Source organism: Monodelphis domestica, chromosome 7, assembly GCF_027887165.1.
Source record: "Monodelphis domestica isolate mMonDom1 chromosome 7, mMonDom1.pri, whole genome shotgun sequence".
Taxonomy (NCBI): domain Eukaryota; kingdom Metazoa; phylum Chordata; class Mammalia; order Didelphimorphia; family Didelphidae; genus Monodelphis; species Monodelphis domestica.
The window spans coordinates 228,859,431-228,871,857 of record NC_077233.1 but is presented as its reverse complement, the minus strand read 5'-3'; the positions used below and the strand labels follow the sequence as shown (position 1 = coordinate 228,871,857).

General features: G+C 35.9%; 1 protein-coding gene across 7 annotated transcripts in view; it reads left to right on the top strand.

Moving 5' to 3' along the window:
- Positions 1 to 12,427, top strand: part of LOC103102040 (small integral membrane protein 10-like protein 2A) — a 154,098-nt gene that overhangs the window by 60,595 nt on the left and 81,076 nt on the right. The window contains exon 4 of one of the 7 annotated variants that reach the window (XM_056804357.1): positions 2,623 to 2,733. The exons of 5 other annotated variants lie outside the window; for them this stretch is intronic. The gene's annotated coding sequence lies outside the window, so the exon portion shown is untranslated. Of the gene's footprint in view, positions 1 to 2,622; positions 2,734 to 5,682; positions 5,709 to 12,427 lie in introns of those variants that run through there. One more of the 7 variants, XM_056804358.1, reaches the window with a different exon arrangement.

The following is a 12,427-nucleotide window of genomic DNA, read 5'->3' as shown; positions in this document are numbered from 1 at the left end:
GATGGTAAAGAAAAAGATACTCCACTCCCCTGATCCCTACACACACAAAAAATAAATCACTTCAAAACAAATGAAAGCAAGGAGAAACATGTCTCATTGGCATAAGAAGAAAGTAAGTATCTCAGGCAGCACAGCATCTATGGGAACCAGTAGAGCCCAGACCAGCCCAACACACTTCTGTTTTGCCAGAGGCAACAAAGCTACAGAATGGGAATGAGCCCAGCCCAAACCACTCCACACAGGTAGAGAAGACAGAGAGGGCAGGGGCAGGGACTAGCTCAGCCTAAATCACTTGACATGGGCAGCAAAGTCAAAGATAGCAGGAAACTTACTCACACCTGGAAGCAGAGTGCATGTAGCACCAAAGCAACAGAATGAGGGACAGGCCCAGCCTAAGCCACCTTGCAAGAGTAACTGAAGGCAGAGGGCAGGAACCTATACACTCCCACAAGGCAGCACAACCCAGAGCAGGGGCCCTACCCAAACCAAAGCCACTTGGCAAGGGCAGGGAAGCAACAGAGTTGGGACCAACCCAGCCCATGAAACAACAGGGGAACTGGTGACATAGGGTTATGAATCTAGCTGAACAAAACAACTCTAATCTCAGGGCCACCCCCTTGACAGACACATTGTGGGAAACAAAGGCAGACAGGCCTACCCAAAGTACCAGAAAAGAATGTTCTGCAAGCTTAAAGTTCTCTCTACCCCAAGAACAGAGAAGAACCTCAACAATAAGGTAATGGAGAAAAAATAAGTAGAAAAATGAACAAAAGACAAAAGAACCTGATCTTAGAAAGTTACTTTAGTGACAGGGAAGACCAAAATGTAAACTCAAAAGTGGACAACAGTGTCAAAAAGGGAACATGTGAAGCCTCAAAGGAAAGTGTGAAAGGATGTCAGGCCCCAAAAGAACCCCTGGAAGAACTTGAAAAGAAGTTTAAAAATCATATAAGAGAATTGTCAGAAAAACTCAAACAGAAGAAAAATTCACTGAAGAAATAAACTTCCTAAACACTAGAAAAGGCCGAAAGGAAATGGAGGCAAAAATTTTTGAAGAAGACTCTTTAAAGAATGGGATTGACCACATGGAAAAGGAAACAAAAACTCAAAGAAGAAAATAACTTCCTAGAAATTAGAATTAGACAAATAGAAGTTAATGAATCTATAAAACATTGGGAAACAATAAGAGAAAATTAAAAGAATGAAAAAGGAAGAAAATTTAATAGATCTCCCAGGAAAAATGATTGACTTAAAAAATAGATTCAGGAGAGATCATCTTTTTTTTTTTTAAATTTTCCATGGTTACATGATTCATTTTCTCCCTCCCCTCTTTCCTGCCCCCTCCTGGAGCTGACAAGAAATTCCACTGGGTTATACATGTGTTATCACTTGATAGCTATTTCCATATTCATTTTTGTAATAGAGTAATCTTTTAAAACCAAAACCCCAAATCATATACTCATATAAACAAGTGATAAATCATATGCTTTTCTTCTGTTTCTATTCCCACAGTTCTTGCTCTCAAGGTGGAGAGCATTTGTTCTCACATTTGATCATTCTACAATGTTTCAGTTTCTGTGTACAATGTTCTCCTGGTTCTTCTGCTCATTTCACTCTATATCAGTTCATGGAGGTCTTTCCAGTTCACATAGAAATTTAGCAGTTCATCATTCCTTATAGAACAATAGTATTCCATTACCAGCATATGCCACAATTTGTTCAGCCACTCCCCAATTGAGGGACACCCCCTCATTTTCCAATTTTTTGTCACCACAAAGAGCACAGCTAAGAATATTTTGTACAACCCTTTTTTATTATCTCTTTGGGGTACAAATCTAGTAGTGGTATTGTTGGATCAAAGAGCATGCATTCTTTTAAAGCCCTTTGGGCATAAACCAGGAGAGATAATCTAAGAATCATCAGAATACCTGAAAGCCATTAGCAAAAAAAAGAGCTTGGAGATAATTGTCCTATTATCCTTGAATAAGAGGGGAAAATAGAAATTGAAAAATTAATTACCTCCTAAAAGAGACAGCAAAATAAAATCCCCCAGGATATAGCCAAATTCCAGAATTTCCAGGCCAATGAAAAAGTGCTACAAGCATCGAGAAGGAAACAATTCAAATATAATGGAGTCAATAGTTATTACACAAGACCTAGCAGCTATAATAAAAGACCAAAAAGACATGGAATATCACATTCCAAGAGGCAACCTAGGACTACAACCAAGAATCATGTACCCAACAAATCTGAGCATAATCCTACAAGAGGAAAAAAATTGACATTTAATGAAATAAAGGAATTTCAGACTTTTTCTGACCAAAAAACAAGCTGAAAGAAAATCCAATGAGCAAATTTAATATTGATGAGAAGCATAAAAAGGTAAAGTGAACTTCAAAGTAAAACAAGGGTTTTGATAAGATTGAATTGAGTATATTCATATCTGGGAAGTTGGTAATTAAAATAAAGATACCTAAAATATACCTAAAGTATGCAAGATATACCTAAAGTACTTAAGAACTTTATCACTATTAGAACAATAAAAAAAGAGTATATCTAGAAAAAAGAAGCTGAATAGGATGAGCTGATATCTCCCCTCTTCCTCCCCCCAAAAAAATTAAGGAATGGAAAAGAGGAACATATGGGAGAAAAAAAGGAGAAATAAAAGGCTGGTAAACTATTCCTCATAAAGAGACACATAAGAGGCAATGGAAGAAAAGATGGGGAGATGCGGTAGGTTATGCTTGAACCTTACTCTCATTGAAATTAGCTCAAAGTAGAAAAACACACTTGTCAGCTATAGAAACCTACACTACCCTATAGAGAGGTAGGAGGATAAGAGGAATAAGGGAAGGGGTTGGGGAGGTGGACAAAAAGAGAAAAAATAGAAAAGTTCTGAATGGGTCCACTACAAATTAATATTATACAACCTTAATTAGGTTCTCACTATCATTAGGCAATCTTACTTTACTTCCCTTATCAACTCATTAACCTACTCTCCACAGGACACTTCCAAACTTTTTTATCCCTCATCAAACCTCCATGGCTTCCCCCACCCTGAGCTGAGAGTCTTGCCTGACATTTTACAGAAAAATTGAAGCTGTTTTCCATGAGCTCCTTCTTCTCCCATATTCATCTTCTATCACTCAAATGTCTTCTGCTAGTATCCTGTCTCAAAAAATGAAGTGACCTTACTCCATAACAAAGGTAACTTCTCTACTTGTTCAAATGATCCCATTTCATCTTGTCTCCGCCAATAGATTGTCTCCTCTCTTATCTCCACACTATCACTTATTTTTCAGTCTCTTAATATTGGTTTATTTCCTATTGCCTTTAACCATGCCCATGCCTTTCCCCCCAATCTAAAAAGGATAACCTTGATTCTTCCATCCCTGCTAACTTTCATCTTCTGTCCTTTGTAGCTAAACTCCTTGAAAAGTCCATTTATAGGACAACTACGTAGCACAGTAGATAGAGAGGCCTGGGGTTGGGAGGACCTCAGTTTAAATCTGACCTTAGATACTTCCTGGCAATGTGACCCTGTGCAAATCACTTAGCCACAATTGCCTAGTCCTTGCCTCTCTTCTGCCTTGGAACCTGTATGATTCTAAAATATAAGTTAAGGATTAAAAAAAAAAAGTCTATAGTAGGTCCCTCCCCTTTCTCTCCTCTCACTCCCTTAACTCCTTAAAATCCAGCTTCTGAATTTATCATTCCTCTGAAACTGCTTACTTGAAAGTTACCAAGGATCTCTTAATTGCCATATCTAATGGCCTTTTCTCAATCCTCATTTTCCTTGACCTCTTTGGTGCTGTTGATCACACTCTTCTAAAAACTCTCTTCTCTCTAGGTTTTGGGGGCACCACTCTTCCCTGGTTCTCTTCTTATCTATCAGGTCATTCCTTCACTGCCTCATTTCCTGGATCCTCAACCAGATCACACCCTTTAATTGAAGATCTCCCTCAGGGTTCTGTTCTGTGCCCTCTTCTCTTCTCCTTCTATAGTTTTTTACTTGACATTCTCATCAGCTCCCAAGAATTAATTATCAACTCTGCTGATGATTATAAGATCTAGCTATCCTGCCCCAGTCTCTGCTGACCTCCAGTCTCACATCTCCAGCTACCTTTCAGACATCTTAAATTGAATGTCTTATGGACATCTTAAATACATGTCCAAAACAAAACTCATCTTTCCCCCTAAAACATTTCCAGCTCCTACTTTTTCTATTACTGTAGAGGACAACACCATCCTCTTAGTCTCTCAGGCTAGAAATATAGCTTAACTTAGGTGTCATCCTTGTCTCCTCACATTTTTCACACTATTCCTCCCCCATATCCAATCTGTTGCCAAGGCCTATTGATTTTACTTTTTGCAACATCTCTTGTATGTGCCTCCTCTGCCCTCAATTTTGTTTAAAACCCTTACTTTCTGTCCCAGTAACAACTCTAGGACAGAAGGGCAAGGGCTAGGTAAATGGGGTTAGGTGTCTTGCCCAGGGTCACATAGCTAGGAAGTATTAAAGGTCAAATTTGAACCCAGAACCTCCCAACTCCAGGCCTGGCTCTCTACTGCACCAGCTAGCTGCCCCAATACCTAAACTATTTCAATAGCCTACTAACAGATCTATTAACCTTAGGTCTCTTCCTGCTCCAATCCATTTTCCTCCACTGATTTTCCTAAAGTACAGGTCTAATTATGTGTCACCTTTATTAAGTCTAGTATAATGGCACCCTATTGCCTCAAGGATCATGTATAAAATACTCTTTATAACTCAGCCTCCTCTTTTTTTTTCCAGTCTTCTTATTCCTGGGCATCTATTCTTCAATCCAGGGGCACAGACTTCCTGGCTCTTTCCCAAATAAAATATTCCATCTCTCAGCTCCAGATATTTTCTTTGCTTGGCCTTCATGCCTGGAATGTTCTTCCTATTCAACTCTAACTACTAACTTATCTGACTTCCTTTAAGTCCTTATCCTTTTCTCCCCATCCCCATTTCTCTTCACCAGTCTGTTTCTGTCTTAGTGTCTTCCTCAGTTTTTCTGCTCTCTATTTCACTATGCCTGGCAATAAGGTCCTACCATTAACTCTCTTTAGTTCCTGGCAGCTGATATTCTCTGTCTACAGTGTGTGTAAAGACTGAACAGATGGATGAATAAGGCATTTATTATTCACTTACTCTGTGCAAAGTGCTGGGGACCCAAATAGAAAAGCAAGGCAGTTCCTGCTTTCAAGGAGCTCACAGTCTAATGGGAGATAGCACATACAGAACATTTCAACTGCATAGCTGATAGGAAAGTCACATGGTTCTGAGAATATAGCAGCAAAGCAGATTCTAATACTTTTTCTTTAATGTAATTTTCTACAGATAAAATGACAATTTCTGATGTTGAACCATTTGACAATGCAGAGATTTTGCTGGCAGGGCTTTAAACCTTTTGAGTCTTCAGTAGATGTGGCTATAGCACCTATAGGAGTAGTTGCTAAGCTGAATCTCCTCAGGAGTTAATTCCCAGAATAATGACTGAGGGCACTGGGCCAAAAGTGTTCAAGGCTATTGTTTTCAGGATCCTATGCTGTCTCTGTTAGGTTCTGAGGGAAGATGGTGGTGGTGGTCAAAGTGGTATTGGTGCTTTGACTTGTTTGATCTTTCCCTCAGGGTCATTGCTGCTCCCCACCACTACTACCACCACCACCAACAAGAAAATTTTGTGAGTATTTTTGTGAATTTCATATGTTATTTAAAAGCCATTCATAACAGAAGTTCACAAATTTCATATTTCCCCTCCTCTTTTACTACTGATGTATTTTTGATGATTGATGTGATTGATGATTGATTTTTGATTGATGATTTTTATTTTTATTTTATTAAATTTTAAATTTAATTTATTTTTAAAATTAAAATTTAATTTAATTTTAAAAGTGCCTCTGTTGGTAATAATAAAAGAGAGAAATACTAATTTCATGTTGAACAAAGAGCTTTATTAGCAAAACGATCTTTGTTAGTGAAGTCAGCTAGTAAAATAATTTATAAAACAAAATTTATCTACCTACCTCCTAACAGAAGTAATGGACACCAGGTGCAGATTAGAGATTTTTTTTTTAAACTTGGCCAATGTGGGAATTAATTTTGTTTCACTAAGAATATTTGTTACAGTTTTTGTTGTTGTTGTTGTTGTTTCAATGTGGGGAGAGTGGAGAGATGTGGGAGGGTGAGAAAATATTTTCATTAATTGAAACAATTAAAAAAAAAAAGCAACATGTACCAGGAACTATTTCTCTTCCCTATTCCAGGATAAACACTATTCCCCCGTCTCCATGTACTAGTCATTGTATATATTTTTCTTTTTGATTAGTTAGCACTCAGAAATAAATGTATATATCTATATTTTGCACAGTTGGATAGTATTCAAAGCAATTTGGCTTTATCTTCCCTTACCAGCAAGTAAAATCTCTGGTTTATGTGATTGGATACAGTTTGATTCATTGTTTGATTAGTATAACTATAATCTAAATCTCTAAATTTAGGTAATATAAATTAGGTAATATAAACTTTGTTATATTGATGAAGCCTAATTATAATCAATAATATTGTTCAAATTATTTAATTCAGTCTTTATTTTTTAAGAGACTATTTTGCAATAATATTTATGTTTCAAGAATGGCTTAGTAAATTGGCTCTCAGATATTTTATGCATTTTGTTGTTAGTATGCTATTATTTTAAAGTTTTGTTGTTAGCTACTGAGAGCTACAAAGTTGACATGATCTCTCCTTTCAAGATTACAATCAAGTAAGAGAGATTAGACAGGTAAATGGATAATCATATTACAAAGCAGTATAGAATAAGTATCACAGGATGGAGAATGGAAGTCACAGAAGGGAAAAATCACTGGGTTGGGGAGGGATTGTAGGCCAAGGAAAATATAAAAATTTGAGCTGGATCTTAGAGGATGATTAGGGTTTCAGTACGTAGAGAATGGGGAAAGGCATTCCAAATTTTCCAAAAAATTTTGACAGGAACAAGCATATACAAATGTTCTGAGAGAGGGAATACGGAGTAGGTTGGTGAATGATAGGTAAGCTGGCTAGGTGGTATAGTGGAAAGAGCTAGACCTAGACTCAACAAGATCCAAGTTCAAATCTAGCCTCAAACACTTATTAGCTGTGTGATCCTAAGCAAGTCACTTCACTCTGCCTCAGTTTTCTCATCTATAAAATGAGCTAGAGAAGAAAATGGCAAAACCACTCCAATATCTTTGCCAAGAAAACCCTAAACCGGGTTATGAAGAATCTACCATGGTGGAAACAACAGGTAGGTTGATTTGCCAGCATTATAATATACTTGTAGATCTAAGTTTCCTCATTTGTAAAATAAGGAGGCTAAATTATGTGACCTTTAAATTCTGCTTTAGCTACTAAGATTCTAGTCAATAAGAGTGAATAAGTAGGGCGAATGGAATCATAAGGAAGAGGTTTTGAATGCCAGGCTACAGAGTTTGTCCCTACATGGTAGGCAATTAACCTTTAAGTACATGATTGTTAAAAATCATGTCCTTTTTGAGATGTTCTCATTTGTAGATGTATTATTTGTAGATGCTATCATTTGTGCCTGCATATAACATTCCAATATAAAGGTCCAGATGGGTCAAGTAATTTTCCCTACAGGGCCTTTTGTCTATTGCAGGAAGTGCTTTCTACTCTGATTCTCAAAAGGCCAATCTCCTGCCTTTTAGATAATAATATAAGACCATAAAAATCATCATGCAGGGAAGAACATAAGTTCATCTAGTTCAGATATGCAGAATATCGATAAAAGAACTGGCTTCAAATCCTGGTTTTGCCACTTAGCTGTCTGACCAGGGGCAAGTTACAACCTTTCTGACTAAGTTTCCTCAGCTGTAATGAGGGAGTTGAAAAAAATTACTTTTTAGGTCCCTCCAAGCTATATTTATAATCTTGTAATTTACCTCTATGTCTTTTGGATAGGGATCAGTGGGAAAATCATAGATCTGGCTCAGAGGGAAGTATTTAGTGATAGTAAACAGGAGGTAGAATTTGAATCCAGGTCTTATTCCAGAGGTCATTTCAGAAAGAATTTGTTTTGACAAAGCAGGACATATACTGAGCTTACCAAATACTACTTTGATTTTTAAAAAAAATATCATGTATGTATGTATGTATATATATATATACATATATATATATATGAATATATGTGTATCTATCTGACACAAAAGAATGTAAAAACACTTTTTTTTGGAAGTTGTATAAACCAGAGTTCATAGAGCAGCTAAGTAGCACAAATGATAGAACACCGGCCTAGAGTCTGGAGGACCTGGGTTCAAATTTGGTCTCAGACACTTCCTAGCCATGTAACCTGAGACAAATCACTTAATCTCAATTTCCTACCCCTGCCATACTAGGACAGAAGGTAATGATGAAAAAAAAATGAAAAAAAAAAATCAGAGGTCATAAAATACTGGAGTCAAAATTATTTTATAATGAAATGAAAAATCATTTGCCAGAAAGAAAATGTTGTAATGCTTCTATCAGTGAAACTATTTTAGAATTCCTTCTATTAAAAAAAAAAACCAAAATTATATATAGAGGGCATGTCTTTCTTAGTTTTCATTCCCTCCTCTCCAGCCCCCCTTCTCTACAACATACTAGAAAACAATTTGTCCACTCAATCTATTTACCCTTTTCCCATCCCCAGTTCTGGAATCATGAACCACAATCAAGTTAGTTCTGACATTGTTACTGAATGGACTGTGTTTGTCTACTCCTTTATAACTACTCACCATTCCTGTAACGTTCTGGATCAAAGTGCCCTTTCCTTGGCTACCGCTCCTGATATGTGTTGTTTCTCTGTTAAAATATGAGATTTTTGATGATAGATACTGTCTTTGCTTTTGTATTTATATCACCAGTCCTTAACACAGTGCTCATTATATAGTAAACACTTCATAAATGCATTTTCGTTCATTTTCTGACTCAGTATTCTGAATCAAGACTCCCAGATAAAGGTTATTTTACTTAAATTTTCATCCCAGTCTGAATAAAAATCTTAGAAGATGACTCAGCCAAAACTTTTGGTATTTGCTTATTGGAACAATGGTGGTATTTAGGATAAGTTCCAGATAGAGATTTAAACTTTTGGGTAGGAAAGTGGCATCATCAGAGTTGAAGTCTGGGGATTCAAGAAGACAACAAGAAAATCAAGAAAAGCTAGATAATTTAAGTTTATCCATTTTAAAAAGAATAGTTCAGTCATTTTCCATTATTTGTTCATAAATAGATATGAGCTTTTAGTTCTTATTGACATAAGTAAGCAGGTTTGTTCATGGGATCATAGATTTAGACCCAAAAAAGAATCACAGAACTTATCTAGTCCAGTCTCCTGATTGAATGGATGAGGAAAGGGGCTTAAAGATGTCATTTATACATTTATACAGATGGTAAGTAGTTGAGCCAGGATTTGGATCCAAATATTTTTTCCTTCAAATACAGTGCTTTTTGCACTATATTATGTTATTCACTTAACACCTTATGTAGTTTTCTAAATTTCAAGAATTTCTGTTAGGATAATTAATTGAGGAACATAAGCAAATGCTTTTTAATTTTATATTTTTATATATTTCTATGAAAATTGTATTAGCAATATTTTCCAGTTTACAAAGGGCTTTATAGAAATTATCTAATTTGAGTCTCACAGTAATACTTGGAGGTAAGTACTATTGTTATTATTCTCCCTCCCTCCTCCATATGACAATGGAGGTATCTGAGACTCATTAAAAGATTTATTCCTAGCTATGCAGCATGGTCAGAAGTGGAATTTAAACCTAAACCTGATTCCTGAGAGCATAGAAGCAGCAGAATTCAATCAGAAAGTCTTGTATAAAATCTACCATATATAAACAGAAAAAAATTCCACTCTACTATAAATCAGCTTCAATGAACTATGATTTCATTATTCTTTCTATTGAATTCTTTCTATTGAGTAAGTTGATCTTAAGATGATTATCTTAGAAGATGATCTTAATGAGTTGCTTTGTTCTCATAAATATAATTTTTACTCCTTTGATTATACCTCAGAAATGTTAATATGTTTTAAAATTAATTTTGTCTTTCACATGGTTATTGTTTCTGTGATTTGCTTTTTGATCCACCCATTTAGAATGTCATTATGAAGTCTCTTTTTAGGTCCATGTATTTTGCTTGTTTTCTCAATAGTGATGAATTGCTATGACTGACAAATTATTATCTAGTAGACCCTCCTTCTGATGATGTGCCTTTCTGAATTTACATTATCTAGTCCTCTAATACCAGCCCAACTGAAGTAATCTTAAAACAAACATTTAATTACTACCACTACCTCCCAACCTAAGGAAGATATCAATCAAAAATATAACCACTTTAGAGAGTGCCGGTCAATGAATACTGGGGATTTTCATCAATTTATGACATAAATATAGAGCTGAAAGGGCCCTTAGAATCCATCTAGTTCAAACTTCTTATTTTTATAGTTGAGATGATGCAGTATATTTTCAGCATGCAGTGAAAAGCAGGGAAGGCTTAAAAATTAAATGAACACTTGACTGGGAATCAAGAAATCTGAGTAACTAACTGGTTATATGACTGCACTTAGTTTCTCTGGTTCTCAGTTTATCTTTAAAATAAGGATTTTAAGTTCTTTGGAATAGGATAGAGACATTTTTTAGCCCCTCCTGAATCAGATATTAAAATATTATGGGGAATTAATATTTGTTTTAATTCCCAATTCCATAAATACAGTAGATTGACCCCTGTAATCTAGCTTCTCACTTCATTATTTCACAGAAACTGCTCACTCCAAATTTATCAATGATCTCTTGGTTGTCAAATACAATACTCATTTCCAAATCCTCATTTTTCTTGACCTCTTTGCAAATTTTGGCATTGTTGATCATCTCAATAGTCTTCTCTCTAGGTTTTGGGGACACCACTCTCCCTTGATTTTTCTCCTATCAGAACACTCCTCTGTCTCCTTTGTTGGATCTAGATCATACCATGCCCTCTAACTGTAGGTATTCCTCAGGGTTCTATCCCGGACTCTCTTTTTTTTTCCCTTTTATATTTTTTCACTTGATGTTCTCATCAGTTCTCATGGATTACCATGAGATTATGATCCTCAGATCTATCCATCCTGCCCCAGTCTCTGCTGACTTCCAATTGCCTTTCAGACATCTTAAACTCAACATGTCCCATGTTTTATCTTTCTCTCAAGTCCTGCCCCTCTGCCTCTAGCTTTCCTATTACTGTAGAGGTCAACATCATCTTCTTAGTCCCTCAGACTCACAATTGAGGTATCATCTTCACTTTCTCACTCTTTCCATCTTTTATCCAATTTGTGGCCAAGGCCTATCCATTTCACCTTTGCAATATCTCTGGAATATGTCTCTTTCTCTCCTTTGATCTAGGCCTTTATCATCTTAGGTCTAAACTACTGCAATACTATTGGTAGGTCATTTATCAGTCATGTCAATTATACAAATGCCAATTTTCTACAATTAAAAAAAAAAAAGCCCTTATCTTCTGACCTAAAAACAACTCTAAGACAGAAGGGCAAATGCTAGGCAAATGGGGTTAAGGGGTTAAGTGACTTGTCCAGGACCACACAGTTAGGAAATGTCTAAGAACCTAGGTACTCCTGACTCCAGGCCCTGTGCCTTATCCACAATGTCACCTAGTTGTCCCCACTATCTATTAAGAAAATTATTCTCTTCTTTGCCCTTAACCTTTGCCAGAAAATATTTTATTTTTTTAAAACTCTTGTTTAAAGTATCCATTCTAAGAAGAGTGGTAGAGGCTAGGCAATTGGATAAATTAAATGCCCAAGGCCACACAGCTCAGAAAATACAGTACATTTCTTTACAATGGTAAAATCACAGGAGATTCACAAAATAGTTATGCTGGAAGATTTTTATTCTTGCCATAATATCAAACATTAATATTAAAAATTAGGTATATTACTTTATCTCATTTTCATCTTTTTGATGATGAGCATTCATTACTTTGTCTTCTTGTCTATACCACTGTTCAGTTAACCTTGATATATTAAATACAAATCGTTCTATAAAATTCAACAAACATTTATTAAATACCTAATATGTGTAATATACTGTGTTGGATATAATACAAAAACAAACAAAAAACTACTCTTTACTCTTAAGGTAAAATGCATGTCACTGGGCTGAGAAAAAAACATACTAAAAAAAGTAAACAGGTTAATGAGGGAGTGAGCACTAGCTTGAGGAATCAAAGATGATTATGTAGAGGAGGCATCACTTTCACTGAGCCTTGAAGGACAGGTACCCTTGAAGAGAAAGTTTATTTTGAGCTGAAGGATTATTTGTATGAAAGTCTATGAAAACATGAAGGCAAGAAATG